Raw genomic sequence first — 25,600 nt, 5'->3', positions numbered from 1 at the left:
GTTGCAAAAGCTAGTCCTTCTGGTGTTGTGTGATTTTTAACTTTGTACACCCCAGTCCAACTCTGGCATCTCCACATCGTCACGTGATTGCATTGCCAACACTTTAAGCACTGTTTCTAAAACACCGGTTTTCTAGACTGCAAGGTTATATAAGAACGCAACCATCATGTTATGGAAGAGCTAACTGTATTGTGAATGATGATCCAACCTGAAGACCGAAAGCCCTGATGTCTCTGCAGCTGACTGAGATAGGGTGGGGCAAGAGAAACCGTTCCTGAGCACGCACATGGCTGCATCGGCACAAGAGGGAGGAGGAGCCAATGGACAACCAAAGAGAGGTGTCAGAGGTGGATGTGCCCAACGACAGACCAATGCAGGGGGATTAAAACAGCCCGCTCACTGAGGACTGAGTCAGTGTATATTTTTCACTTTGGCCAGGCTGTCAGTCCAAGCCACGAGAGTAAGACTTGAACTGAAAAGTTTTAAACAGGGAGCTTCTAGAGGGAGTAGGCATACTGTCAAGCATTTCAGGGAGATTACTTCAAGTCTTGGGGTACAATCATCCTGACTGAGCCTGGTGTCACTTTCTGGTAAATGTTTAATGTATCTGAGATGGAAGGTGGTGGAGAAATGGTAATGTCACTGAGCTAGTAAGTGAGAGACCCAGGCTGGTAATTCAATGAGTGAATCTGGAGTTAAAAGTTAGTCTTTGTCAGGGTTAAAAATCACACAACACCAGGTTGTAATCCAATAGCTTTGTTTGGAAGCACGAGCTTTAGAGTGCTGCTCCTTCATCAGGAAGCTGTGGAGCAGGAATATAAGACAGAATTTATAGCAAAAGGTCACAGTGTTATGCATGAAACGGATTGTTCAATATGTCCTATCATTGCATGCATGACATTGTGATCTTTTCCTATAAATTCTGTCTTATGGTCCTGCTCCACAGCTACCTGATGAAGGAGCAGCACTCAGAAAGCTAGTGCTTCCAAACAAACCTGTTGGACTATAACCTGGTGTTGTGATTTTTGACTTTATCCACCCCAGTCCAACACCGGGACCTCTGCACTTTGTCAGGGTGACCGTGAAACCATCTTCAATTATTGTAAAAACCCATCTGGTTCTCCAATGTACTTTAGGAAAGGAAATCTGCCGTCCTTACCCAGGCTGGTCCACGTGTGACTCCAGACTCATGGGAATGTTGATTTTTAACTGCGCTCTGAAAAAAAATCTAGCAAACTACTCATTTCAAAAGTAATTGGGGATAGGCAAGAAATTGCAGGCTTTATCTGAAATGCCCACATTCCATGAAAGAATGAACAAAGTCAATTAGTAATGTTTCCTGCCCTTTTTCAAAGGAGATATTACATTTTATTTTTGTCATCTGTTAATACTGCAGAAACAGGGAATGTTTAACTTCACCTCCACCTTCTCCTACCTTATCAGGTGAATGAGATGTCCATCACTAAGCTCCCACTTCTGTTTTCCCTCGTCATCTTTTTCATAAGCAGCTTCTTTTAAATTCACCTCCGAATAAACGTTACTTCACCATTCCTAACCACTCCCCAGTTTGGCTGCAACTCCACATTCCCTGCACACTCTGAAACTCTTTAATTGAGCTGTTATCTTTCCGAATGGGGCAAGTTGTTTAGTTACAACATGCTCTGTTTCCTCACTCTTTTGATGATAGTTACAGAAGGTCAACTTTCTCATTAAGCTCTGCTATTGAATGACAATGAAGAAAACTTGCATTTCAAGGCATAGAGTCACAGATGTACAGCACAGATACACTTCGGTCTAACTTGTCCATGCCGATCAGATATCCTAACCTAATCTAGTCCCATTTAGCAGCATTTGGCCCATATCCCTCTAAACCCTTCCTATTCATATACCCATTCAGATACCTTTAAATATTGTAATTGTACCAGCCTCTACCATTTCCTCTGGCAGCTCATTCCATACACGCTCCACACTCTGTGTGGAAAAAGTGGCCTCAATTATATCTTTCCCATCTCACCCTAAACTTATGCTCTCTGCTCTGGACTCCCTCACCCCAGGGAGTCAATTTATCCTATCTATGCCCCTCATGATTTTATGAACCTCTATAAAGTCACCCCCGAATCTCCGATGCTCCAGGAAAAACAGTCTTCTAGAGCACTTTTCCCAATCACTGTCCATTTTGCAGCCAATCAGCTGCTTTTGGAGTTGTAGACACCTAACGTAGGAAGCACAGCATTGACTTTGCACAAAGCAAGCTCCTACAACCAGCAACGTGATGAAGTTGCATTGTTTATACATTCACAGGATATGGGTATCACTGGCTGGGCTATCCATAAATGTCCTTGAGAGGTGGGAGTAAGCTGCCTTTTTTGAATCACTGCAGTCCATTTGGTGTGGATGGTATCCAGCCTCTCGAGTGCTGTTACCCATTCAGGCAAATGGGGAGTATTCCATCACCTTCTAGGCTTGTACCTTGTAGATGTGGAAGGCTTTAGAGAGTCAGGAAGTGAGGTACTTGCCACAGGATTCCTAGTCTGACCTGGTCTTGTAGCCACTATATTACTAGGGCACATCCAGTCGATATTCTGGACAGTAGTAATGCCCAGCATGTTGATAGTGCAGGATTTGGCAATGGTAGCCCCATTCAATGTCATGGGGCGATGGTTACATTCTCTGTGGTTGGAGATTGTCATTGCTTGGCACTTGGGTGGCATGACACTCCTCATTCCAAATCTAGATGTTCTGTAGGTCTTGCTGCTTCAGTATCTGAGGAGTTGCGAATAGTTTTGGATGTAGGTTTGCTCACTGAGCTGGAAGGTTCATTTCCAGATGTTTCATTACCCGATTAGGTAACCTCTTCGGTGGGCCTCAGGCAAAGGATTGCTGAAAATTCCTGCTTTCTATTTATATGTTTGGGTTTCTTTGGGTTGATGGTGTTATTTCCTGTGGTGAAGTCACTTCCTGTTCCTTTTCTCAGGGGGTGGTAGATGGGGTCTAACTTGATGTGTTTATTGATAGAGTTCCAGTTGGAATGCCATGCTTCTAGGAATCCTCGTGCGTGTCTTTGTTTGGCTTGTCCTAGGATGGATGTGTTGTCCCAGTCAAAGTGGTGTCCTTCCTCATCCATATGTGAGGATACTAGTGCGAGAGGGTCATGTCTTTTTGTGGCTAGTTGGTGTTCATGTATCCTGGTGGCTAGTTTTCTGCCTGTTTTTCCAATGTAATATTTGTTACAGTTCTTGCATGGTATTTTGTAAATGACATTAGTTTTGCTCATTGTCTATATCGGGTCTTTCAAGTTCATTAGCTGCTGTTTTAGTGTGTTGATGGGTTTGTGGGCTACCATGATGCCAAGGGGTCTGAGTAGTGTGGCAGTCATTTCCGATGTGTCTTTGATGTAGGGGAGAGTGGCTAGGGTTTCTGGACACGTTTTGTCTACTTGTTTGGGTTTGTTGCTGAGAAATTGGCGGACTGAACGTTGTGCAAACATCTGCGAACATCCCTACTTCTAACCTTATGATGAAGTAGCTGAAGGTGGTTGGATTTGGTCACTACCCTGAGGAGATCCTGCAGAGGTGCCCTGGAGCTGAGATGACCAACCTCCAACAGCCACAACCATCTTCCTTTGGGCCAGATGTGACTCCAACTGAGGCAGATTGTTTAATCCATCGGCAGGGCTGTTGGAGTGGAATAACCCCTATTCTTTGAAATGGTGTTAGTAAGACCTTTTTATATTCCTGAGATGACCACTTAACGTAACTGAGAGTTACTCTACCTACAACAAAACAGGTCGTCATTAAAGTGATTTCATTGCATCACGGCCTCATTACCATGTCCCATGACAGTGGCTATTTAAGTAAAGTACATTGGGAACTGAATGATGAGATGAGTTGGCAGGTGTGCTTTCATCTCTCACTTGGGTTTGAATCCAAAGTTTGGACAAAATAGTTTTCTAATTAATGTTGTGCCCACGCTAGTCCTCCGAAGGGTGGTTTCACCGAGTACTATGCCCCCTAACTTTATCCCCCAGCCTGCAGCTGCTTCCTTTTCAGATAAGAAGTGAATTATCTTTCGCAGGCTTCAGCTGACCCTACCTTGACCATGTTCTTGTACCTTCCAGACCCTAACCGCTCACTGTGTGGGAATGTTCTTCTTTGTGTTGCCATTGCTCCTTCTGCCAATTTCATGAATTTCATTTCTACTAATGAAGCAATGATCAATACAAGACAAACATTTGTAACACTGGCCATTGAGATGGATGGGGCTGGTTATTGCCAGGGGAAGAGAGAGCTGTCTTTTGAGTTAGGGATTGAGACAAAGCATTATGCAGAATTTCAAAGGCAGACGTATAGATGACTGTATACAGAGAGTGAACACTGGCACTGGTTATCATACAGTAGAGACAGCTATATCCACATGGTGTACACTGCGACTTATCGTACAGTGTAGACTGTATGCACTGTGAGCACTAGCATTGGTTATTGTGTAGTATAGATGGTTGTATGCAAGGTGAATGCACTTAATACACACAGCGAACTCTGGGGAAATTGTCCATTCCCAAGTACTTTTAAAATACTGCGTTCAGTTCTGGTCTCCTTGCTTTAGAAAAAAAAAAGTGTTATTAAACTTGAATGGGTGCAGAAAGATTTACAGGGATGTTGTCAGGGTTTGGAGGGTTTGAGCTATAGGGGGAGGCTGAACAGGCTGGGGCTGTTTTCCCTGGAGCGTCGGAGCATGAGGAGTGACCTTATAGAGGTTTACAAAATCATGAGGGGCATGGATAGGATAAATAGACAAGGTCTTTTTCCCAGAGTAGGGGAGCCCAAAATTAGAGAGCATAGGTTCAGGGTGAGAGAGCTAAGATATAAAAGGGACCTAAGGGGCAACTTCTCCATTCAGAGGCTGGTGCATGTATGGAATGAGCGGCCAGAGGAGGTGGTGGAGTCTGGTACAATTACAGCATTTAAAAGGCACCTGGATGAGTATATGAATAGGGTTTGCCACTCTGTTCCTGTTTTTTTTAACATTCGTACTAAGCTCCGCATTTCTAGCCGGGATATTCACTCAAATTCCGACGTGTCGCCAAGCCCAGTGGGGAGATGGGTTTGGTGCCAGTGGAGAACGGGCGTGGCCGAGTTGATGGGAAAGAGTGGCCGTGGGATCTGTTCCCGGGATTTTCTTGGGATGGGTGTCTGATCAGTGGGAATTGTTGCTCGGTTGGGGGAGTGTAATAGGGAGTGTAGTTGAAGATGGGTTAGTGATGAGAGTCAGAGGGTCACCTTAATAGTTATCCCGAGTTTTGAGAAGATTTGTAGCTCAGGTTGAGGTTCTGGATGTAAACGAATCTCATGAAATAATCCATGTGTTAGAGGAGGTTTTTAATTGTCTGACCTCTCTTGGGTAATAATTAATGGAGAACAATCGAAGCATGTCATAGACTCCCTGAAGGCTTCCCTCAAGAAATCAACACAGAGAGAAGCTGACTTGAAGGAAGCTTCTGTATGAAAGGACATGATTCTTGGAGAGCACCCATTGATAGGAGAAAGAAATACCAGTTGTATACGTGCCTGTAGGATTGGGCTCATCATTCCAAGATGGCATTCCAAGATACTGTCTGTGCTCCGGAGACTGTCCACTCCAGGTCGGTAGCATCCTTCTCTCCCTTTCCTTTTCAACTTCTTTTTCTTCATCTTCTTGTCAGCAGTGGAGGAGCCTGGGGTCAGACTCAGGCCGTGAGACAGTGGATGCAGCACCGGCTCCTGGTAGTGATGTGTCTGAATCAGGGCTCTCAGTGATGTTGGAGATGCAGAGGCTGTGGAGCCAGAGATTCCTGGAGCATTGGCTGGACCCAGAACAGGGACTCATTGCAGCCTGGAAACTGGAACAATGCCTCTACTTTCTCAGGAGGCAAAGGAAATCCAGCCCGTCCACAAGAACCCTTACCACCTTTTGTGGATGCACCACAGAAAGCATCCCATCCGAATGTGTCACAGCTTGGCAGAGAAACTGCCTTTCCCAACACCAGAAAAAACCTACACAGAGTTGTGAACACAGCCCAGTCCATCACGCAAACCAGCCTCCCATCCATTGACTCCATCTATACTTCCTGCTGCCTCGGGATAGCGGTTGTGCTGTGGTCTGTCTCTCAGTCGGTACTGCAGGGTACGGTGTGTAGCGGTCTGTATCTCAGTCGGTACGGTGTGTAGCGGTCTGTCTCTCAGTCGGTACTGCAGGGTACGGTGTGTGGCGGTCTGTCTCAGTCGGTACTGCAGGGTACAGTGTGTGGCGGTCTGTCTCTCAGTCGGTACTGCAGGGTACGGTGTGTGGCGGTCTGTCTCACAGTCGGTACTGCAGGGTACAGTCTGTAGCGGTCTGCCTCATAGTCGGTACTGCAGGGTATGGTGTGTAGCGGTCGGTCTCACAGTCGGTACTGCAGGGTACGGTCTGTCTCACAGTCGGTACTGCAGGGTACGGTGTATGGCGGTCTGTCTCACAGTCGGTACTGCAGTGTACAGTGTGTAGCGGTCTGTCTCACAGTCGGTACGGTGTGTAGTGGTCTGTCTCACAGTCAGTACTGCAGGGTACGGTGTGTAGCGGTCTGACTCACAGTCGGTACTGCAGTGTACGGTCTGTCTCACAGTCGGTACTGCAGGGTACGGTGTATGGCGGTCTGTCTCACAGTCGGTACTGCAGGGTACGGTGTGTAGCGGTCTGTCTCACAGTCGGTACTGCAGGGTACGGTCTGTCTCACAGTACTGCAAGGTACGGTGTGTAGTGGTCTGTCTCACAGTCGGTACTGCAGGGTACGGTGTATGGCGGTCTGTCTCACAGTCGGTACTGCGGTGTACGGTTTGTTTCACAGTCGGTACTGCAGTGTACGGTCTGTCTCGCAGTTAGTACTGCAGGGTACGGTCTGTCTCACAGTCGGTACGGTGTGTAGCGGTCTGTCTCACACTCGGTAAGGTCTGTAGCGGTCTGTGTCTCAGTCGGTAAGGTCTGTAGCGGTCTGTCTCACAGTCGGTACGGTCTGTAGCGGTCTGTCTCACAGTCGGTACGGTCTGTAGCGGTCTGTCTCACAGTCGGTACGGTCTGTAGCGGTCTGTCTCACAGTCGGTACGGTCTGTAGCGGTCCGTCTCACAGTCGGTACGGTCTGTAGCGGTCCGTCTCTCAGTTGGTACTGCAGGGTACGGTGTGTAGCGCTCTGTGTCACAGTCGGTACTGCAGGGTACGGTCTGTAGCGGTCTGTGTCACAGTCGGTACTGCAGGGTACGGTCTGTAGCGGTCTGTCTCACAGCCGGTATTGCAGGGTACGGTGTGTAGCGGTCTGTCTCACAGTCGGTACTGCAGGGTACAGTGTATGGCGGTCTGTCTCACAGTCGGTACTGCAGGGTACGGTGTGTAGCGGTCTGTCTCACAGTCGGTACGGTCTGTAGCGGTCTGTCTCACAGTCGGTACTGCAGGGTACGGTCTGTCTCACAGTCGGTACTGCAGGGTACGGTCTGTCTCACAGTCGGTACTGCAGGGTACGGTCTGTCTCACAGTACTGCAGGGTATGGTGTGTAGTGGTCTGTCTCACAGTCGGTACTGCAGGGTACGGTGTATGGCGGTCTGTCTCACAGTCGGTACGGTGTGTAGCGGTCTGTCTCTCAGTCGGTAAAGTCTGTAGCGGTCTGTGTCTCAGTCGGTACGGTCTGTAGCGGTCTGTCTCACAGTCGGTACGGTCTGTAGCGGTCTGTCTCACAGTCGGTATGGTCTGTAGCGGTCTGTCTCCCAGTCGGTACGGTGTGTAGCGGTCCGTCTCTCAGTTGGTACTGCAGGGTACGGTGTGTAGTGGTCTGTCTCATAGTCGGTAAGGTCTGTAGCGGTCTGTCTCACAGTCGGTACGGTCTGTAGCGGTCTGTCTCACAGTCGGTACGGTCTGTAGCGGTCTGTCTCACAGTCGGTACGGTCTGTAGCGGTCTGTCTCACAGTCGGTACGGTCTGTAGCGGTCTGTCTCACAGTCGGTACGGTCGGTAGCGGTCCGTCTCACAGTCGGTACGGTCGGTAGCGGTCCGTCTCTCAGTCTGTACTGCAGGGTACGGTCTGTGTCAGTCTGTGTCACAGTCTGTACTGCAGGGTACGGTCTGTAGCGGTCTGTGTCACAGTCTGTACTGCAGGGTACGGTCTGTAGCAGTCTGTCTCACAGTCGGTACGGTGTGTAGCGGTCTGTCTCACACTCGGTACGGTGTGTAGCGGTCCGTCTCACAGTCGGTACTGCAGGGTACGGTCTGTAGCGGTCTGTCTCACAGTCGGTACGGTCTGTAGCGGTCTGTCTCACAGTCGGTGCGGTCTGTCTCACAGTCGGTACGGTCTGTAGCGGTCTGTCTCACAGTCGGTACGGTCTGTAGCGGTCTGTCTCACAGTCGGTACGGTCTGTAGCGGTCTGTCTCACAGTCGGTACGGTCGGTAGCGGTCTGTCTCACAGTCGGTACGGTCGGTAGCGGTCTGTCTCACAGTCGGTACGGTCGGTAGCGGTCTGTCTCACAGTTGGTACTGCAGGGTACGGTGTGTAGCGGTCTGTGTCACAGTCGGTACTGCAGGGTACGGTCTGTAGCGGTCTGTCTCACAGTCGGTACGGTCTGTAGCGGTCTGTCTCACAGTCGGTACGGTCTGTAGCGGTCTGTCTCACAGTCGGTACGGTCTGTAGCGGTCTGTCTCAGTCGGTACGGTCTGTAGCGGTCTGTCTCACAGTCGGTACGGTCTGTAGCGGTCTGTCTCACAGTCGGTACGGTCTGTAGCGGTCTGTCTCACAGTCGGTACGGTCTGTAGCGGTCTGTCTCACAGTCGGTACGGTCTGTAGCGGTCTGTCTCACAGTCGGTACGGTCTGTAGCGGTCTGTCTCACAGTCGGTACGGTCTGTAGCGGTCTGTCTCACAGTCGGTACGGTCTGTAGCGGTCTGTCTCACAGTCGGTACGGTCTGTAGCGGTCTGTCTCACAGTTGGTACAGTCTGTAGCGGTCTGTCTCACAGTCGGTACGGTCTGTAGCGGTCCGTCTCAGTTGGTACGGTGTGTAGCAGTCTTTCTCGCAGTCGGTACGGTCTGTAGCAGTCTTTCTCGCGGTCGGTACGGTCTGTCTCTCAGTCGTTACTGCAGGGTACGGTGTTGGGCGGTCTGTGTCACAGTCTGTACTGCAGGGTACAGTCTGTCTCTCAGTCGGTACGGTCGGTAGCGGTCTGTCTCAGTCGGTACGGTCAGTAGCGGTCTCTATCACAGTCGGTACGGTCGGTAGCGGTCTGTATCACAGTCGGTACGGTCTGTAGCGGTCTTCTCACAGTCGGTACGGTCTGTAGCGGTCCGTCTCTCAGTCAGTACTGCAGGGTACGGTGTGTAGCGGTCTATGTCACAGTCTACTGCAGGGTACGGTCTGTAGCGGTCTGTCTCACAGTCGGTACAGTGTGTAGCGGTCTGTCTCACGGTCGGTACGGTGTGTAGCGGTCTGTCTCACAGTCGGTATGGTCTGTAGCAGTCCGTCTCTCAGTCCGTACTGCAGGGTGCGGTGTGTAGCAGTCGGTACTGCAGGGTACGGTGTAGCGCTCTGTCTCTCGGACGGTAATGCAGGGTACGGTCTGTAGCGGTTTGTCTCACAGTCGGTACTGCAGGGTACAGTGTTTAGCGGTCTGTCTCACAGTCGGTACTGCAGGGTGCAGTGTGTAGCGGTCTGTCTCACAGTTGGTACTGCATGGTGCAGTGTTTAGCGGTTTGTCTCACAGTCGGTACTGCAGTGTGTGGTCTGCAGCGGTCTGTCTCTCAGTCGGTACTGCAGGGTACAGTGTTTAGCGGTCTGTCTCACAGTCGGTACTGCAGGGTGCAGTGTGTAGCGGTCTGTCTCACAGTTGGTACTGCAGAGTGCAGTGTGTAGCGGTCTGTCTCACAGTCAGTGCTACAGGGTATGGTGTGTAGCGGTCTGTCTCACAGTCGGTGCTACAGGGTACGGTGTGTAGCGGTCTGTCTCACAGTCGGTACAGTCTGTAGCAGTCTGTCTCAGTCGGTACGGTGTGTAGCGATCTGTCTCACAGTCGGTACTGCAGGGTGCAGTGTGTAGCGGTCTGTCCCACAGTCAGTACAGCAGAGTACGGTGTGTAGCGGTCTGTCTCACTGTCGGTACTGCAGGGTACGGTGTGTAGCGGTCTGTCTCACAGTCGGTACGGTCTGTAGCGGTCTGTCTCACAGTCGGTACTGCAGAGTATGGTCTGTGTCTCAGTCTGTACTGCAGGGTACGGTGTGTACCGGTCTGTCTCTCAGTCAGTACTGCAAGGTACGGTCTGTCTCACAGTCGGTACTGCAGGGTATGGTGTGTAGTGGTCTGTGTCATAGTCGGTACTGCAGGGTACGGTCTGTCTCACAGTTGGTACTGCAGGGTGCAGTGTGTAGCGGTCTGTCTCACAGTCGGTACTGCAGGGTACAGCCTGTGTCACAGTTGGTACTGCAGGGTGCAGTGTGTAGCGGTCTGTCTCACAGTCGGTACTGCAGGGTACAGTGTGTAGCGGTCTGTCTCACAGTCGGTACTGCAGGGTACGGTGTAGCGGTCTGTCTCTCGGTCGGTACTGCAGTGTGCGGTCTGCAGCGGTCTGTCTCACAGTCGGTACTGCAGGGTACAGTGTATGGCGGTCTGTCTCACAGTCGGTACTGCAGGGTGCAGTGTTTAGCGGTCTGTCTCACAGTCGGTACTGCAGGGTACGGTGTGTAGCGGTAGTCTCACAGTCGGTACTGCAGGGTACGGTCTGTAGCGGTCTGTCTCTCAGTCGGTACTGCAGGGTACGGTCTGTAGCGGTCCGTGTCATATTCGGTACGGTGTGTAGTGGTCTGACTCATTGTCGGTACTGCAGGGTATGGTGTGTAGCGTTCTGTCTCTCAGACCGTACTGCAGGGTACGGTCTGTAGTGGTCTGTCTCACAGTCAGTACGGTGTGTAGCAGTTTGTCTCACAGTCGGTACTGCAAGGTACAGTGTGTACCGGTCTGTCTCAGTCGGTACTGCAGGGTACGGTGTGTAGCGGTCTGTCTCACAGTCGGTACGGTGTGTAGCAGTATGTCTCAGTCGGTACTGCAGAGTACGGTGTGTAGCGGTCTGTCTCAGAGTCGGTACTGCAGAGTATGGTCTGTGTCTCAGTCGGTACTGCAGGGTACGGTGTGTAGCAGTCTGTCTCACATTCGGTACTGCAGGGTATGGTCTGTAACGGCCTGTCTCACAGTCGGTACGGTGTGTAGCGGCCTGTCTCACAGTCGGTACGGTGTGTAGCGGCCTGTCTCACAGTCGGTACGGTGTGTAGCGGTCTGTCTCACAGTCGGTACGGTGTGTAGCGGTCTGTCTCACAGTCGGTACGGTGTGTAGCGGTCTGTCTCTCAGTCGGTACGGTATGTAGCGGTCTGTCTCACAGTCGGTACTGCAGGGTACGGTCTGTAGTGGTCTGTCTCACAGTCGGTTCGGTGTGTAGCGGTCTGTCTCTCAGTCAGTACAATCTGTAGCAGTCTGTCTCACAGTCGGTACTGCAGGGTACAGTCTGTCTCACAGTCGATACTGCAGGGTATGATGTGTAGCCCTCTGTCTCACAGTCGGTACAGTGCGTAGCAGTCTGTCTCACAGTCGGTACTGCAGGGTTCGGTGTTTAGTGGTCTGTCTCACAGTTGGTACGGTATGTAGCAGTCTGTCTCTCAGTTGGTATGGTGTGTAGCAGTCTGTCTCACAGTCGGTACGGTGTGTAGCAGTCTGTCTCTCAGTCGGTACGGTGTGTAGTGGTCTGTCTCACAGTCGGTTCGGTGAGTAGCGGCCTGTCTCACAGTCGGTACGGTGTGTAGCGGTCTGTCTCACAGTCGGTACTGCAGGGTACGGTCTGTAGTGGTCTGTCTCACAGTCGGTACGGTGTGTAGCGGCCTGTCTCACAGTCGGTACGGTGTGTAGCGGCCTGTCTCACAGTCGGTACGGTGTGTAGCGGCCTGTCTCACAGTCGGTACGGTGTGTAGCGGCCTGTCTCACAGTCGGTACGGTGTGTAGCGGCCTGTCTCACAGTCGGTACGGTGTGTAGCGGTCTGTCTCACAGTCGGTACGGTGTGTAGCGGTCTGTCTCACAGTCGGTACGGTGTGTAGCGGTCTGTCTCACAGTCGGTACGGTGTGTAGCAGCCTGTCTCACAGTCGGTACGGTGTGTAGCGGCCTGTCTCACAGTCGGTACGGTGTGTAGCGGTCTGTCTCACAGTCGGTATGGTGTGTAGCAGTCTGTCTCACAGTCGGTACGGTGTGTAGCGGTCTGTCTCACAGTCGGTACGGTGTGTAGCGGTCTGTCTCACAGTCGGTACGGTGTGTAGCGGTCTGTCTCACAGTCGGTACGGTGTGTAGCGGTCTGTCTCACAGTCGGTACGGTGTGTAGCGGTCTGTCTCACAGTCGGTACGGTCGGTAGCGGTCTGTCTCACAGTTGGTACTGCAGGGTACGGTGTGTAGCGGTCTGTGTCACAGTCGGTACTGCAGGGTACGGTCTGTAGCGGTCTGTCTCACAGTCGGTACGGTCTGTAGCGGTCTGTCTCACAGTCGGTACGGTCTGTAGCGGTCTGTCTCACAGTCGGTACGGTCTGTAGCGGTCTGTCTCACAGTCGGTACGGTCTGTAGCGGTCTGTCTCACAGTCGGTACGGTCTGTAGCGGCCTGTCTCACAGTCGGTACAGTCTGTAGCGGTCTGTCTCACAGTCGGTACGGTCTGTAGCGGTCCGTCTCAGTTGGTACGGTGTGTAGCAGTCTTTCTCGCAGTCGGTACGGTCTGTAGCAGTCTTTCTCGCGGTCGGTACGGTCTGTCTCTCAGTCGTTACTGCAGGGTACGGTGTTGGGCGGTCTGTGTCACAGTCTGTACTGCAGGGTACAGTCTGTCTCTCAGTCGGTACGGTCGGTAGCGGTCTGTCTCAGTCGGTACGGTCAGTAGCGGTCTCTATCACAGTCGGTATGGTCGGTAGCGGTCTGTATCACAGTCGGTACGGTCTGTAGCGGTCTTCTCACAGTCGGTACGGTCTGTAGCGGTCCGTCTCTCAGTCAGTACTGCAGGGTACGGTGTGTAGCGGTCTATGTCACAGTCTACTGCAGGGTACGGTCTGTAGCGGTCTGTCTCACAGTCGGTACAGTGTGTAGCGGTCTGTCTCACGGTCGGTACGGTGTGTAGCGGTCTGTCTCACAGTCGGTATGGTCTGTAGCAGTCCGTCTCTCAGTCCGTACTGCAGGGTGCGGTGTGTAGCAGTCGGTACTGCAGGGTACGGTGTAGCGCTCTGTCTCTCGGACGGTAATGCAGGGTACGGTCTGTAGCGGTTTGTCTCACAGTCGGTACTGCAGGGTACAGTGTTTAGCGGTCTGTCTCACAGTCGGTACTGCAGGGTGCAGTGTGTAGCGGTCTGTCTCACAGTTGGTACTGCATGGTGCAGTGTTTAGCGGTTTGTCTCACAGTCGGTACTGCAGTGTGTGGTCTGCAGCGGTCTGTCTCTCAGTCGGTACTGCAGGGTACAGTGTTTAGCGGTCTGTCTCACAGTCGGTACTGCAGGGTGCAGTGTGTAGCGGTCTGTCTCACAGTTGGTACTGCAGAGTGCAGTGTGTAGCGGTCTGTCTCACAGTCAGTGCTACAGGGTATGGTGTGTAGCGGTCTGTCTCACAGTCGGTGCTACAGGGTACGGTGTGTAGCGGTCTGTCTCACAGTCGGTACAGTCTGTAGCAGTCTGTCTCAGTCGGTACGGTGTGTAGCGATCTGTCTCACAGTCGGTACTGCAGGGTGCAGTGTGTAGCGGTCTGTCCCACAGTCAGTACAGCAGAGTACGGTGTGTAGCGGTCTGTCTCACTGTCGGTACTGCAGGGTACGGTGTGTAGCGGTCTGTCTCACAGTCGGTACGGTCTGTAGCGGTCTGTCTCACAGTCAGTACTGCAGAGTATGGTCTGTGTCTCAGTCTGTACTGCAGGGTACGGTGTGTACCGGTCTGTCTCTCAGTCAGTACTGCAAGGTACGGTCTGTCTCACAGTCGGTACTGCAGGGTATGGTCTGTAACGGCCTGTCTCACAGTCGGTACGGTGTGTAGCGGCCTGTCTCACAGTCGGTACGGTGTGTAGCGGCCTGTCTCACAGTCGGTACGGTGTGTAGCGGTCTGTCTCACAGTCGGTACGGTGTGTAGCGGTCTGTCTCTCAGTCGGTACGGTATGTAGCGGTCTGTCTCACAGTCGGTACTGCAGGGTACGGTCTGTAGTGGTCTGTCTCACAGTCGGTTCGGTGTGTAGCGGTCTGTCTCTCAGTCAGTACAATCTGTAGCAGTCTGTCTCACAGTCGGTACTGCAGGGTACAGTCTGTCTCACAGTCGATACTGCAGGGTATGATGTGTAGCCCTCTGTCTCACAGTCGGTACAGTGCGTAGCAGTCTGTCTCACAGTCGGTACTGCAGGGTTCGGTGTTTAGTGGTCTGTCTCACAGTTGGTACGGTATGTAGCAGTCTGTCTCACAGTTGGTATGGTGTGTAGCAGTCTGTCTCACAGTCGGTACGGTGTGTAGCAGTCTGTCTCTCAGTCGGTACGGTGTGTAGTGGTCTGTCTCACAGTCGGTTCGGTGAGTAGTGGCCTGTCTCACAGTCGGTACGGTGTGTAGCGGTCTGTCTCACAGTCGGTACTGCAGGGTACGGTCTGTAGTGGTCTGTCTCACAGTCGGTACAGTGTGTAGCGGCCTGTCTCACAGTCGGTACGGTGTGTAGCGGCCTGTCTCACAGTCGGTACGGTGTGTAGCGGCCTGTCTCACAGTCGGTACGGTGTGTAGCGGTCTGTCTCACAGTCGGTACGGTGTGTAGCGGTCTGTCTCACAGTCGGTACGGTGCGTAGCGGTCTGTCTCACAGTCGGTACGGTGTGTAGCGGTCTGTCTCACAGTCGGTACGGTGTGTAGCGGTCTGTCTCACAGTCGGTACGGTCTGTAGCGGTCTGTCTCACAGTCGGTACGGTGTGTAGCGGTCTGTCTCACAGTCGGTACTGCAGGGTACGGTCTGTAGCGGTCTGTCTCACAGTCGGTTCGGTGTGTAGCGGTCTGTCTCACAGTCGGTACGGTGTGTAGCGGTCTGTCTCACAGTCGGTACGGTGTGTAGCGGTCTGTCTCACAGTCGGTACTGCAGGGTGCAGTGTTTAGCGGTCTGTCTCACAGTCGGTACTGCAGGGTACGGTGTGTAGCGGTAGTCTCACAGTCGGTACTGCAGGGTACGGTCTGTAGCGGTCTGTCTCGCAGTCGGTACTACAGGATACGGTGTGTAGCGGTCTGTCTCGCAGTCGGTACGGTCTGTAGCGGTCTGTCTCAGTCGGTACTGCAGGGTACGGTGTATAGCGGTCTGTCTCTCAGTCGGTACTGCAGGGTACGGTGTGTAGCGGTCTGTCTCTCAGTCGGTACTGCAGGGTACGGTCTGTAGCGGTCCGTGTCATATTCGGTACGGTGTGTAGTGGTCTGACTCATTGTCGGTACTGCAGGGTATGGTGTGTAGCGTTCTGTCTCTCAGACCGTACTGCAGGGTACGGTCTGTAGTGGTCTGTCTCACAGTCAGTACGGTGTGTAGCAGTTTGTCTCACAGTCGGTACTGCAAGGTACAGTGTGTACCGGTCTGTCTCAGTCGGTACTGCAGGGTACGGTGTGTAGCGGTCTGTCTCACAGTCGGTACGGTGTGTAGCAGTATGTCTCAGTCGGTACTGCAGAGTACGGTGTGTAGCGGTCTGTCTCAGAGTCGGTACTGCAGAGTATGGTCTGTGTCTCAGTCGGTACTGCAGGGTACGGTGTGTAGCAGTCTGTCTCACATTCGGTACTGCAGGGTATGGTCTGTAACGGCCTGTCTCACAGTCGGTACGGTGTGTAGCGGCCTGTCTCACAGTCGGTACGGTGTGTAGCGGCCTGTCTCACAGTCGGTACGGTGTGTAGCGGTCTGTCTCACAGTCGGTACGGTGTGTAGCGGTCTGTCTCTCAGTCGGTACGGTATGTAGCGGTCTGTCTCACAGTCGGTACTGCAGGGTACGGTCTGTAGTGGTCTGTCTCACAGTCGGTTCGGTGTGTAGCGGTCTGTCTCTGTCAGTACAATCTGTAGCAGTCTGTCTCACAGTCAGTACTGCAGGGTACAGTCTGTCTCACAGTCGATACTGCAGGGTATGATGTGTAGCCCTCTGTCTCACAGTCGGTACAGTGCGTAGCAGTCTGTCTCACAGTCGGTACTGCAGGGTTCGGTGTTTAGTGGTCTGTCTCACAGTTGGTACGGTATGTCGCAGTCTGTCTCACAGTTGGTATGGTGTGTAGCAGTCTGTCTCACAGTCGGTACGGTGTGTAGCAGTCTGTCTCTCAGTCGGTACGGTGTGTAGTGGTCTGTCTCACAGTCGGTTCGGTGAGTAGCGGCCTGTCTCACAGTCGGTACGGTGTGTAGCGGTCTGTCTCACAGTCGGTACTGCAGGGTACGGTCTGTAGTGGTCTGTCTCACAGTCGGTACGGTGTGTAGCGGCCTGTCTCACAGTCGGTACGGTGTGTAGCGGCCTGTCTCACAGTCGGTACGGTGTGTAGCGGCCTGTCTCACAGTCGGTACGGTGTGTAGCGGTCTGTCTCACAGTCGGTACGGTGTGTAGCGGCCTGTCTCACAGTCGGTACGGTGTGTAGCGGCCTGTCTCACAGTCGGTACGGTGTGTAGCGGCCTGTCTCACAGTCGGTACGGTGTGTAGCGGCCTGTCTCACAGTCGGTACGGTGTGTAGCGGCCTGTCTCACAGTCGGTACGGTGTGTAGCGGCCTGTCTCACAGTCGGTACGGTGTGTAGCGGCCTGTCTCACAGTCGGTACGGTGTGTAGCGGCCTGTCTCACAGTCGGTACGGTGTGTAGCGGTCTGTCTCACAGTCGGTACGGTGTGTAGCGGTCTGTCTCACAGTCGGTACGGTGTGTAGCGGTCTGTCTCACAGTCGGTACGGTGTGTAGCGGTCTGTCTCACAGTCGGTACGGTGTGTAGCGGTCTGTCTCACAGTCGGTACGGTGTGTAGCGGTCTGTCTCACAGTCGGTACGGTGTGTAGCGGTCTGTCTCACAGTCGGTACGGTGTGTAGCGGTCTGTCTCACAGTCGGTACTGCAGGGTACGGTCTGTAGCGGTCTGTCTCACAGTCGGTTCGGTGTGTAGCGGTCTGTCTCACAGTCGGTACGGTGTGTAGCGGTCTGTCTCACAGTCGGTACGGTGTGTAGCGGTCTGTCTCACAGTCGGTACTGCAGGGTGCAGTGTTTAGCGGTCTGTCTCACAGTCGGTACTGCAGGGTACGGTGTGTAGCGGTAGTCTCACAGTCGGTACTGCAGGGTACGGTCTGTAGCGGTCTGTCTCGCAGTCGGTACTACAGGATACGGTGTGTAGCGGTCTGTCTCACAGTCGGTACGGTCTGTAGCGGTCTGTCTCAGTCGGTACTGCAGGGTACGGTGTATAGCGGTCTCTCTCAGTCGGTACTGCAGGGTACGGTGTGTAGCGGTCTGTCTCTCAGTCGGTACTGCAGGGTACGGTCTGTAGCGGTCCGTGTCATATTCGGTACGGTGTGTAGTGGTCTGACTCATTGTCGGTACTGCAGGGTATGGTGTGTAGCGTTCTGTCTCTCAGACCGTACTGCAGGGTACGGTCTGTAGTGGTCTGTCTCACAGTCAGTACGGTGTGTAGCAGTTTGTCTCACAGTCGGTACTGCAAGGTACAGTGTGTACCGGTCTGTCTCAGTCGGTACTGCAGGGTACGGTGTGTAGCGGTCTGTCTCACAGTCGGTACGGTGTGTAGCAGTATGTCTCAGTCGGTACTGCAGAGTACGGTGTGTAGCGGTCTGTCTCAGAGTCGGTACTGCAGAGTATGGTCTGTGTCTCAGTCGGTACTGCAGGGTACGGTGTGTAGCAGTCTGTCTCACATTCGGTACTGCAGGGTATGGTCTGTAACGGCCTGTCTCACAGTCGGTACGGTGTGTAGCGGCCTGTCTCACAGTCGGTACGGTGTGTAGCGGCCTGTCTCACAGTCGGTACGGTGTGTAGCGGTCTGTCTCACAGTCGGTACGGTGTGTAGCGGTCTGTCTCACAGTCGGTACGGTGTGTAGCGGTCTGTCTCTCAGTCGGTACGGTATGTAGCGGTCTGTCTCACAGTCGGTACTGCAGGGTACGGTCTGTAGTGGTCTGTCTCACAGTCGGTTCGGTGTGTAGCGGTCTGTCTCTCAGTCAGTACAATCTGTAGCAGTCTGTCTCACAGTCGGTACTGCAGGGTACAGTCTGTCTCACAGTCGATACTGCAGGGTATGATGTGTAGCCCTCTGTCTCACAGTCGGTACAGTGCGTAGCAGTCTGTCTCACAGTCGGTACTGCAGGGTTCGGTGTTTAGTGGTCTGTCTCACAGTTGGTACGGTATGTAGCAGTCTGTCTCACAGTTGGTATGGTGTGTAGCAGTCTGTCTCTCAGTCGGTACGGTGTGTAGCGGTCTGTCTCACAGTCGGTTCGGTGAGTAGCGGCCTGTCTCACAGTCGGTACGGTGTGTAGCGGTCTGTCTCACAGTCGGTACTGCAGGGTACGGTCTGTAGTGGTCTGTCTCACAGTCGGTACGGTGTGTAGCGGCCTGTCTCACAGTCGGTACGGTGTGTAGCGGCCTGTCTCACAGTCGGTACGGTGTGTAGCGGCCTGTCTCACAGTCGGTACGGTGTGTAGCGGTCTGTCTCACAGTCGGTACGGTGTGTAGCGGTCTGTCTCACAGTCGGTACGGTGTGTAGCGGCCTGTCTCACAGTCGGTACGGTGTGTAGCGGCCTGTCTCACAGTCGGTACGGTGTGTAGCGGCCTGTCTCACAGTCGGTACGGTGTGTAGCGGTCTGTCTCACAGTCGGTACGGTGTGTAGCGGTCTGTCTCACAGTCGGTACGGTGTGTAGCGGTCTGTCTCACAGTCGGTACGGTGTGTAGCGGTCTGTCTCACAGTCGGTACGGTGTGTAGCGGTCTGTCTCACAGTCGGTACGGTGTGTAGCGGTCTGTCTCACAGTCGGTACGGTGTGTAGCGGTCTGTCTCACAGTCGGTACGGTGTGTAGCGGTCTGTCTCACAGTCGGTACGGTGTGTAGCGGTCTGTCTCACAATCGGTACGGTGTGTAGCGGTCTGTCTCACAGTCGGTACGGTGTGTAGCGGTCTGTCTCTCAGTCGGTACGGTGTGTAGCGGTCTGTCTCACAGTCGGTACTGCAGGGTACGGTCTGTAGTGGTCTGTCTCACAGTCGGTTCGGTGTGTAGCGGTCTGTCTCTCAGTCAGTACAATCTGTAGCAGTCTGTCTCACAGTCGGTACTGCAGGGTACAGTCTGTCTCACAGTTGATACTGCAGGGTATGATGTGTAGCCCTCTGTCTCACAGTCAGTACAGTGCGTAGCAGTCTGTCTCACAGTCGGTACTGCAGGTTTCGGTGTTTAGTGGTCTGTCTCACAGTTGGTACGGTATGTAGCAGTCTGTCTCACAGTTGGTATGGTGTGTAGCAGTCTGTCTCACAGTCGGTTCGGTGTGTAGCGGTCTGTCTCACAGTCGTTCGGTGTGTAGCGGTCTGTCTCACAGTCGGTTCGGTGAGTAGCGGTCTGTCTCACAGTCGGTTCGGTGAGTAGCAGTCTGTCTCACAGTCGGTTCGGTGAGTAGCAGTCTGTCTCACAGTCGGTTCGGTGAGTAGCTGTCTGTCTCACAGTCGGTTCGGTGAATAGCAGTCTGTCTCACAGTCAGTTCGGTGAGTAGCTGTCTGTCTCACAGTCGGTTCGGTGAGTAGCTGTCTGTCTCACAGTCGGTTCGGTGAGTAGCAGTCTGTCTCACAGTTGGTACGGTGTGTAGCGGTCTGTCTCACAATTGGGGCGGTGTGTAGCAGTCTGTCTCACAGTCGGGACGGTGTGTAGCGGTCTGTCTCACAGTCGGTACTGCAGGGTTCGGTGTGTAGCGGTCTGTCTCACAGTCGGTACTGCAGGGTACAGTGTGTAGCGGTCTGTCTCACAGTCGGTACTGCAGGGTACGGTCTGTCTCACAGTCGGTACTGCAGGGTACGGTGTGTAGCGGTCTGTCTCAGTCGGTACATCTTTAAGCGTAATGCTCATCACCACATCATCACAAGTGACTTCAGTTCATCAAAGATCTCAGGGTCTAACTTACCTCCCCCATCACTTCAAACATGACAATCTACTTGAAATGTGTTCCTCTGTTGTGACCTAAGGTTAGCCCAGATCTTATGTGCCTGAGGAATTTTTTTACCAAATAGTTGTAAGAAATGTTGGATCCTTCAATACAATGAGGTCCACAATCAGTCTCTTATTTTACAAGAGTTAACAAACATTGTCCACATCAGCTTTACCTCCATGTTAAAGGCTGAAAAGCACAGCAGGTCAGGCAGCATCCGAGATTCAGAGCCTAATAGTGGAGTGAGGAAATTTAGGAATACGTCAAGCCTAAAACTGCCAAGTGAGCTGAAATGACAGAGAGCTGTGGGGTTGGAGGAGATCGCTGAGGTATGGAGGGGGAAGGAATGTACAGGGGTGAGATTTTTCAGTTTGAGGTATTGCCAGATTGGGAGCCAAGGTAGATTCGTGAAAAGCAAAGCAGATAGGGGATTGAGTTATCAGGAGGAAGGGATGGGTTGAGGACAAACAATCAAAGCCTCAAATTATGACCGAGATTTCAGAGGGAGAACCAGCTTTGTCTCCTTGGCAAACTCTTTAGCTCAAATCTGATCCTGGCACAGGCCTGAGAAAAATAGTGCATTGCTGTCAATGATTTACAGTAAACAGTGTAACAGGGTCAGCTCAATGTCCTGCTACCACTAAGATGAACAATTCCTCTCAAGCACACAGACAGAAGAAAGAAAATTGTAGAATAGTTAAAGTAACTTGTAAATCCTGACGGCCGAGGTATAATCCTTCTCTTAAAGAATGCTGATTGACCCTTACTTCCTTTGAAATTGGATATTTTCCTTAATAAATCCAGCACTGGAGCGGGTGGGACTTGATCGCCAGCAGTTCGCCTGGCTCAGAGGGAGGGACACTGCCACTGAATCACAGGCGCTCCTGCTTGCTTTTTGATATTCTTTTATCGGAATGGATGATGCACCTGTTCCTTGCAAATACTCAATGGATTCATTAGGAATCACCTGATCTATATAATCTCTTGTTTAATTCTCCCCACAACTGGGACCATCTTTACTGCATCTATCCTATCGAAACCTGAAAAACTTGTATCAAGTCACCCCTTAGACTCTTTCCTTTTGAAACCTGTCAAAGCAGCCCCGCTAGTTATAATTATTCAGCTCCTTTATGTGTCTTATTACCTCAGCAGTGGCTGCATGGTGGCTCAATAGGCAGCACTGCTGCCTCACAACGTCAGAGACCTGGGTTCAATTCCCGCCTTGGGCAACTGTCTATCCGGGTTTCCTCCGGGTGTTCCGGTTTCCTCCCACAATCCAAAGATGTCCAGGCCAGGTGAATTGGCCCCGCTAAATTGTCCCATAGCATTAGTCAGGGTGGAGGAATGGGTCTGGGTGGGTTACTCTGAGGAGGGTCGGTGTGGACATGTTGGGCCGAAGGGCCTTTTTCCACACTGTAGGGAATCTAATCTAGTCAAAGTGAAAAGGAAGGACTTGCATTTGTGTGGCACCTTTTGTGACCTCACAACCTTTGAAACCATTTTCCAGCCAATTGGAATGTAGTCAGTGCTCCAATATATTGGAACCTGCTGTGGCGTTGTCATTGAAGGGAGATGTTGGAGCTACGAGACTAATAAACCAGAGTTTGGTTAATGTGCTAGAGAGGTAAAATCATAGAATCTAGGTCATAGTGTCATAGAGATGTACAGCACAGAACCATAACCTTCAGTCCAACCTGTCCATGCCGACCAGATATCCCAACTCAATTTAGTCCCATTTGCCAGCACCTGGCCCATATCCCTCCAAACCCTTCCTATTCATATACCCATCCAGATGCCTTTTAAATGTTGCAATAGTACCAGTCTCCATCACTTCCTCTGGCAGCTCATTCCATACACGTACCACCTTCTACATGAAAAAGTCACCCCTCAGAACTCTTATATCTTTCCCCTCTCACCCTGAAGCTATGCCCTCTAGTTCTGGACTCTCCCACCCCAGGGAAAAGACCTTTTCTATTTACTCGTCCATGCCTCTCGTGATTTTATAAACCTCTATAAGGTCACCCTTCAGCCTCCAACGCTCCAGGGAAAACAACCCCAGCCTATTCAGTTTCTCCCTATAGCTTGATTGCCTCCACAGCAGCTGATGGAATTTAAATTCAATGAATAAATTTTTATCATAAACACTATCAATTATTGTAAAAACCCTAATGCCTTTTAGGGAAGGAAATCTGCCCTCCTCACTCGATCTGACCTAGAGTCATATAGCACGGAAACAGATTCCCCCCCCCCCCCCGTCCACCCCGTCCATGCCGACTGTAATCCCAAACTAAATCAGTCCCACATACCTGCACTTGGCCCATACCCCTCCAACATTTCCTAGTCATGTACTTATCCAATTGTATTTTAAATAGTGTAACTGTACCCACATCCACCACTTCCTCTGGCAGTTCATTCCACACATGAACCACTCTCTGTGCTTAAAAAAAGGCTCCCCCAATGCTACTTTTAAAATCTTTCTCCTCTCACTTTGAAAACATGCCCCCTAGTCTTGAAATCTCCCACCCAAGGGAAAATGACGCCTGCCATTTACCTTATCTATACCCCGCATGATTTTATAAACCTCTGTCATGTCAATCTCAACCTCCTAAGCTCTTCACCTCTCCATATAACTCAAAGCTTCTATTCCCAGTAACATCCTGGTAAATCTCTCCTGAACCCTCTTCAGCTCATCTTCCTCTAACAGGGCGACCAGAACTGGACACAGTACTCCAAGCCTCCGTGTGAATGCAGACCTATAGCGATGGGGTGGTTCCCAGCTCCCCTTCGAAATGGCCAGGCAAACCATTCAATTGTTGTCAAGGTGGTCGCTCGCTGCTGCTTTCTGGAGAGCAATTAGGGACAGGCATTAAATGCCAAGCCTTGGCAGAGATGCCCCCATCCTGTAAATGAATTTTTAAAAAAAGAACAGGAATGTGTGCAGAATAGTCTGTCCCACCTCCCAGTCCACCACAGCTCTGCCTGAATGTTGAAACTTTGCTCGGGTCTCCCCAGTGGAACGCCGAATGGGAGTGCACTGGGCAGAGCAAGACAGAGAGGATGCCAGTGTCACATCTGCACACCAGCTTCCTCAATGGTGTCCGAACAATCAGCTGAACAGCTGTGATATGTGTTTCAGCTCGGACAGATTCCAACATCCCAACTCACCCTGGAATTGAATCAAATCCCCTCAGGATATTGGCAGGGAAAAGAAACTTTGCTCAGGCCAAAACAAAAAAGCTTATTTTTAAATCAATTATCTTCTGGCGCCAGTCAGTGACACATAGGCAAGCGAGAGAGAATGAAGTGATGTTGTTGGAGGGGTGGGGGGGGAGCAATTGCTAGTTTCCACCTGAAGTTTCCCCTCGAGTGTAAATGATTGAGGGGATGAGCTAATCAGGGTGCGTCGAATATTAAATAAGGATCAGTGGATGAGAAGGAAGGGAAACCATTTTCTCCGAAGTGAGGAGCAGGAACGGAAGGCTTGTAATCTTAACATCAGAGCCCGGCCCGTTAGGAATTAATCAAGACGGAGGTTTAAAAAAAAAGTGGAAATCCGGCATTATCTGAAAGGCCATATTGAGGACATTTGGAGCATTCAAGTTGGCAGACTTTTCTGAGAAGAGGGTTTTGTGTTTTTACAGAACAGAGAATTCCCTCCCCCCACCCCACCCCATATTGGATTGATATGGAGCATAGGTTCACTTAACTTGGAAATTTCAGATAGGTTCACTTCATTGATCATTTGCAGTTCCACTCAGAATCATGGAGTCATAGAGCTGTACAGAATGGAAACAAGCTATTTGGTCCAACTCATCCATACTGACCAGATATCCAAAATTAAACTAGTCCCATTTGCCAGCCCTTGGCCCATGTCCCTCTAAACACTTCTAATTCGTATACCCATTCAGATGCCTTTTTAAATGCTGTAATTGTACCAGAGTCCACCACTTCCTCTGGCAGCTCATTCCATACACGTACCACCCTGTGCGTGAAAAAGTTGCCCCTTAGGTCTCTTTTATATCTTTCCCCCCCTCACCCTAAAACTATGCCCTCTCGTTCTGGACTCGCCCACCCCAGGGAAAAGACTTTGTCTATTTACCCTATCCATGCCTCTCATGATTTTATAAACCTCTATAAGGTCACCCCTCATCCTCCAACGCTCCAGGGAAAACAGCCTCAGCACATTCAGCCTCTCCCTGTAGCTCAAATCCTCCAATACTGGCAACATCTTTGTAAATCTTTTCTGAACCCTTTCAAGTTTCACAACATCCTTCTGATAGGAGGGAGACCAGCATTGCACGTAATATTCCAAAAAGTGGCCTAGCCAATGTTCTGCACAGCCGCAACATGACCTCCCAACCCCAGTTCTCAAAGCTCTGACCAATAAAGGAAAGCATACCAAATGCCACCTTTACTATCCTATCTACCTGCGACTCTACTTTCAAGGAGCTATGAACCTGCACTCCAAGGTCTCTTATGTACAACAGTGTTGATGCAGCCTAGACTCCTCATGGACCCAACCTTGTCTGTAGTTCCTGGACATACTCAGCATTTCATGCACCAGTTTGATTCCTGGGATGGCAGGACGGATACATGAAGAGAAATTGGATCATCTAGGAGTATATTTACCAGGGCTTAGAAGACTCATGGAAGCCCATAAAACTCTAACAAGTTTTGACAAGGTAAAAGCAAGAAAGGTGTTCCTGATGATTGGTGAGTCCAGACCCAAACGTCACAGTCTAAGGTTTACAGGGTAGGACTGGGATAAGGAGAAATGTCTTCATCCAGAGAGTGGGGAGCCTGTGGAATTCTCTGCCATGGTCGAGGCCCAAATATTGAATGTTTTTAAGAAGGAGTTTGATATAATTCTTTGGGTTAAAGGGGGTCATAGGGAATGGGGAGGCAGCAGGAACAGGCTACTGAGTTGGATGATCAGCTGTGATCATATTGAATGGCATAGCAGACTCAAAGGGCCGAACGGCCTATTCCTACTCCTGTTTTCCTGTTTCTAGTAACACAGCAAAGTATTAAGAGGGATGGAACAATACCAGTAAATAGGTACGGGTCACCATGATTTATCTAACTACTGTAACAGGCTCTGAATTGTCTATGTTAAGAGTGTGGTGCTGGAAAAGCACAGCTGGTCAGGCAGCATCCAAGGAGCAGGAAAACTAACGTTTCGGGCAAAAGCCCTTCATCAGGAATGTTCAGGAATTCCTGATGAAGGGTTTTTGCCTGAAATGTTGATTTTCCTGCTCCTCGGATGCTGCCTGACCTGCTGTGCTTTTCCAGCACCACGCTCTTGACTCTGATTTCTAGCATCTGCAGTCCTCACTTTTGCCTGGTCTGAATGGTCTATGCCTGTTCCCAAATCAGGCTTTTCCTTAAACTAAAGCAAGTTTCCAGGACCAAAGCTTGCTGTTGA

General features: G+C 51.4%; 1 long non-coding RNA gene across 1 annotated transcript in view; it reads left to right on the top strand.

Moving 5' to 3' along the window:
• LOC148147613 (uncharacterized) overlaps positions 1–25,600 on the top strand; it is a 128,560-nt gene that overhangs the window by 532 nt on the left and 102,428 nt on the right. The gene's annotated exons all lie outside the window — the stretch shown is intronic.

The sequence above is a fragment of the Chiloscyllium plagiosum genome, unplaced genomic scaffold, assembly GCF_037043375.1.
Source record: "Chiloscyllium plagiosum isolate Xiang-an unplaced genomic scaffold, Cpla_swu_hap1 HiC_scaffold_15, whole genome shotgun sequence".
NCBI classification, from domain to species: domain Eukaryota; kingdom Metazoa; phylum Chordata; class Chondrichthyes; order Orectolobiformes; family Hemiscylliidae; genus Chiloscyllium; species Chiloscyllium plagiosum.
The sequence above is the reverse complement of the archived record's forward strand: the minus strand, read 5'-3'. Positions and strand labels throughout refer to the sequence as shown.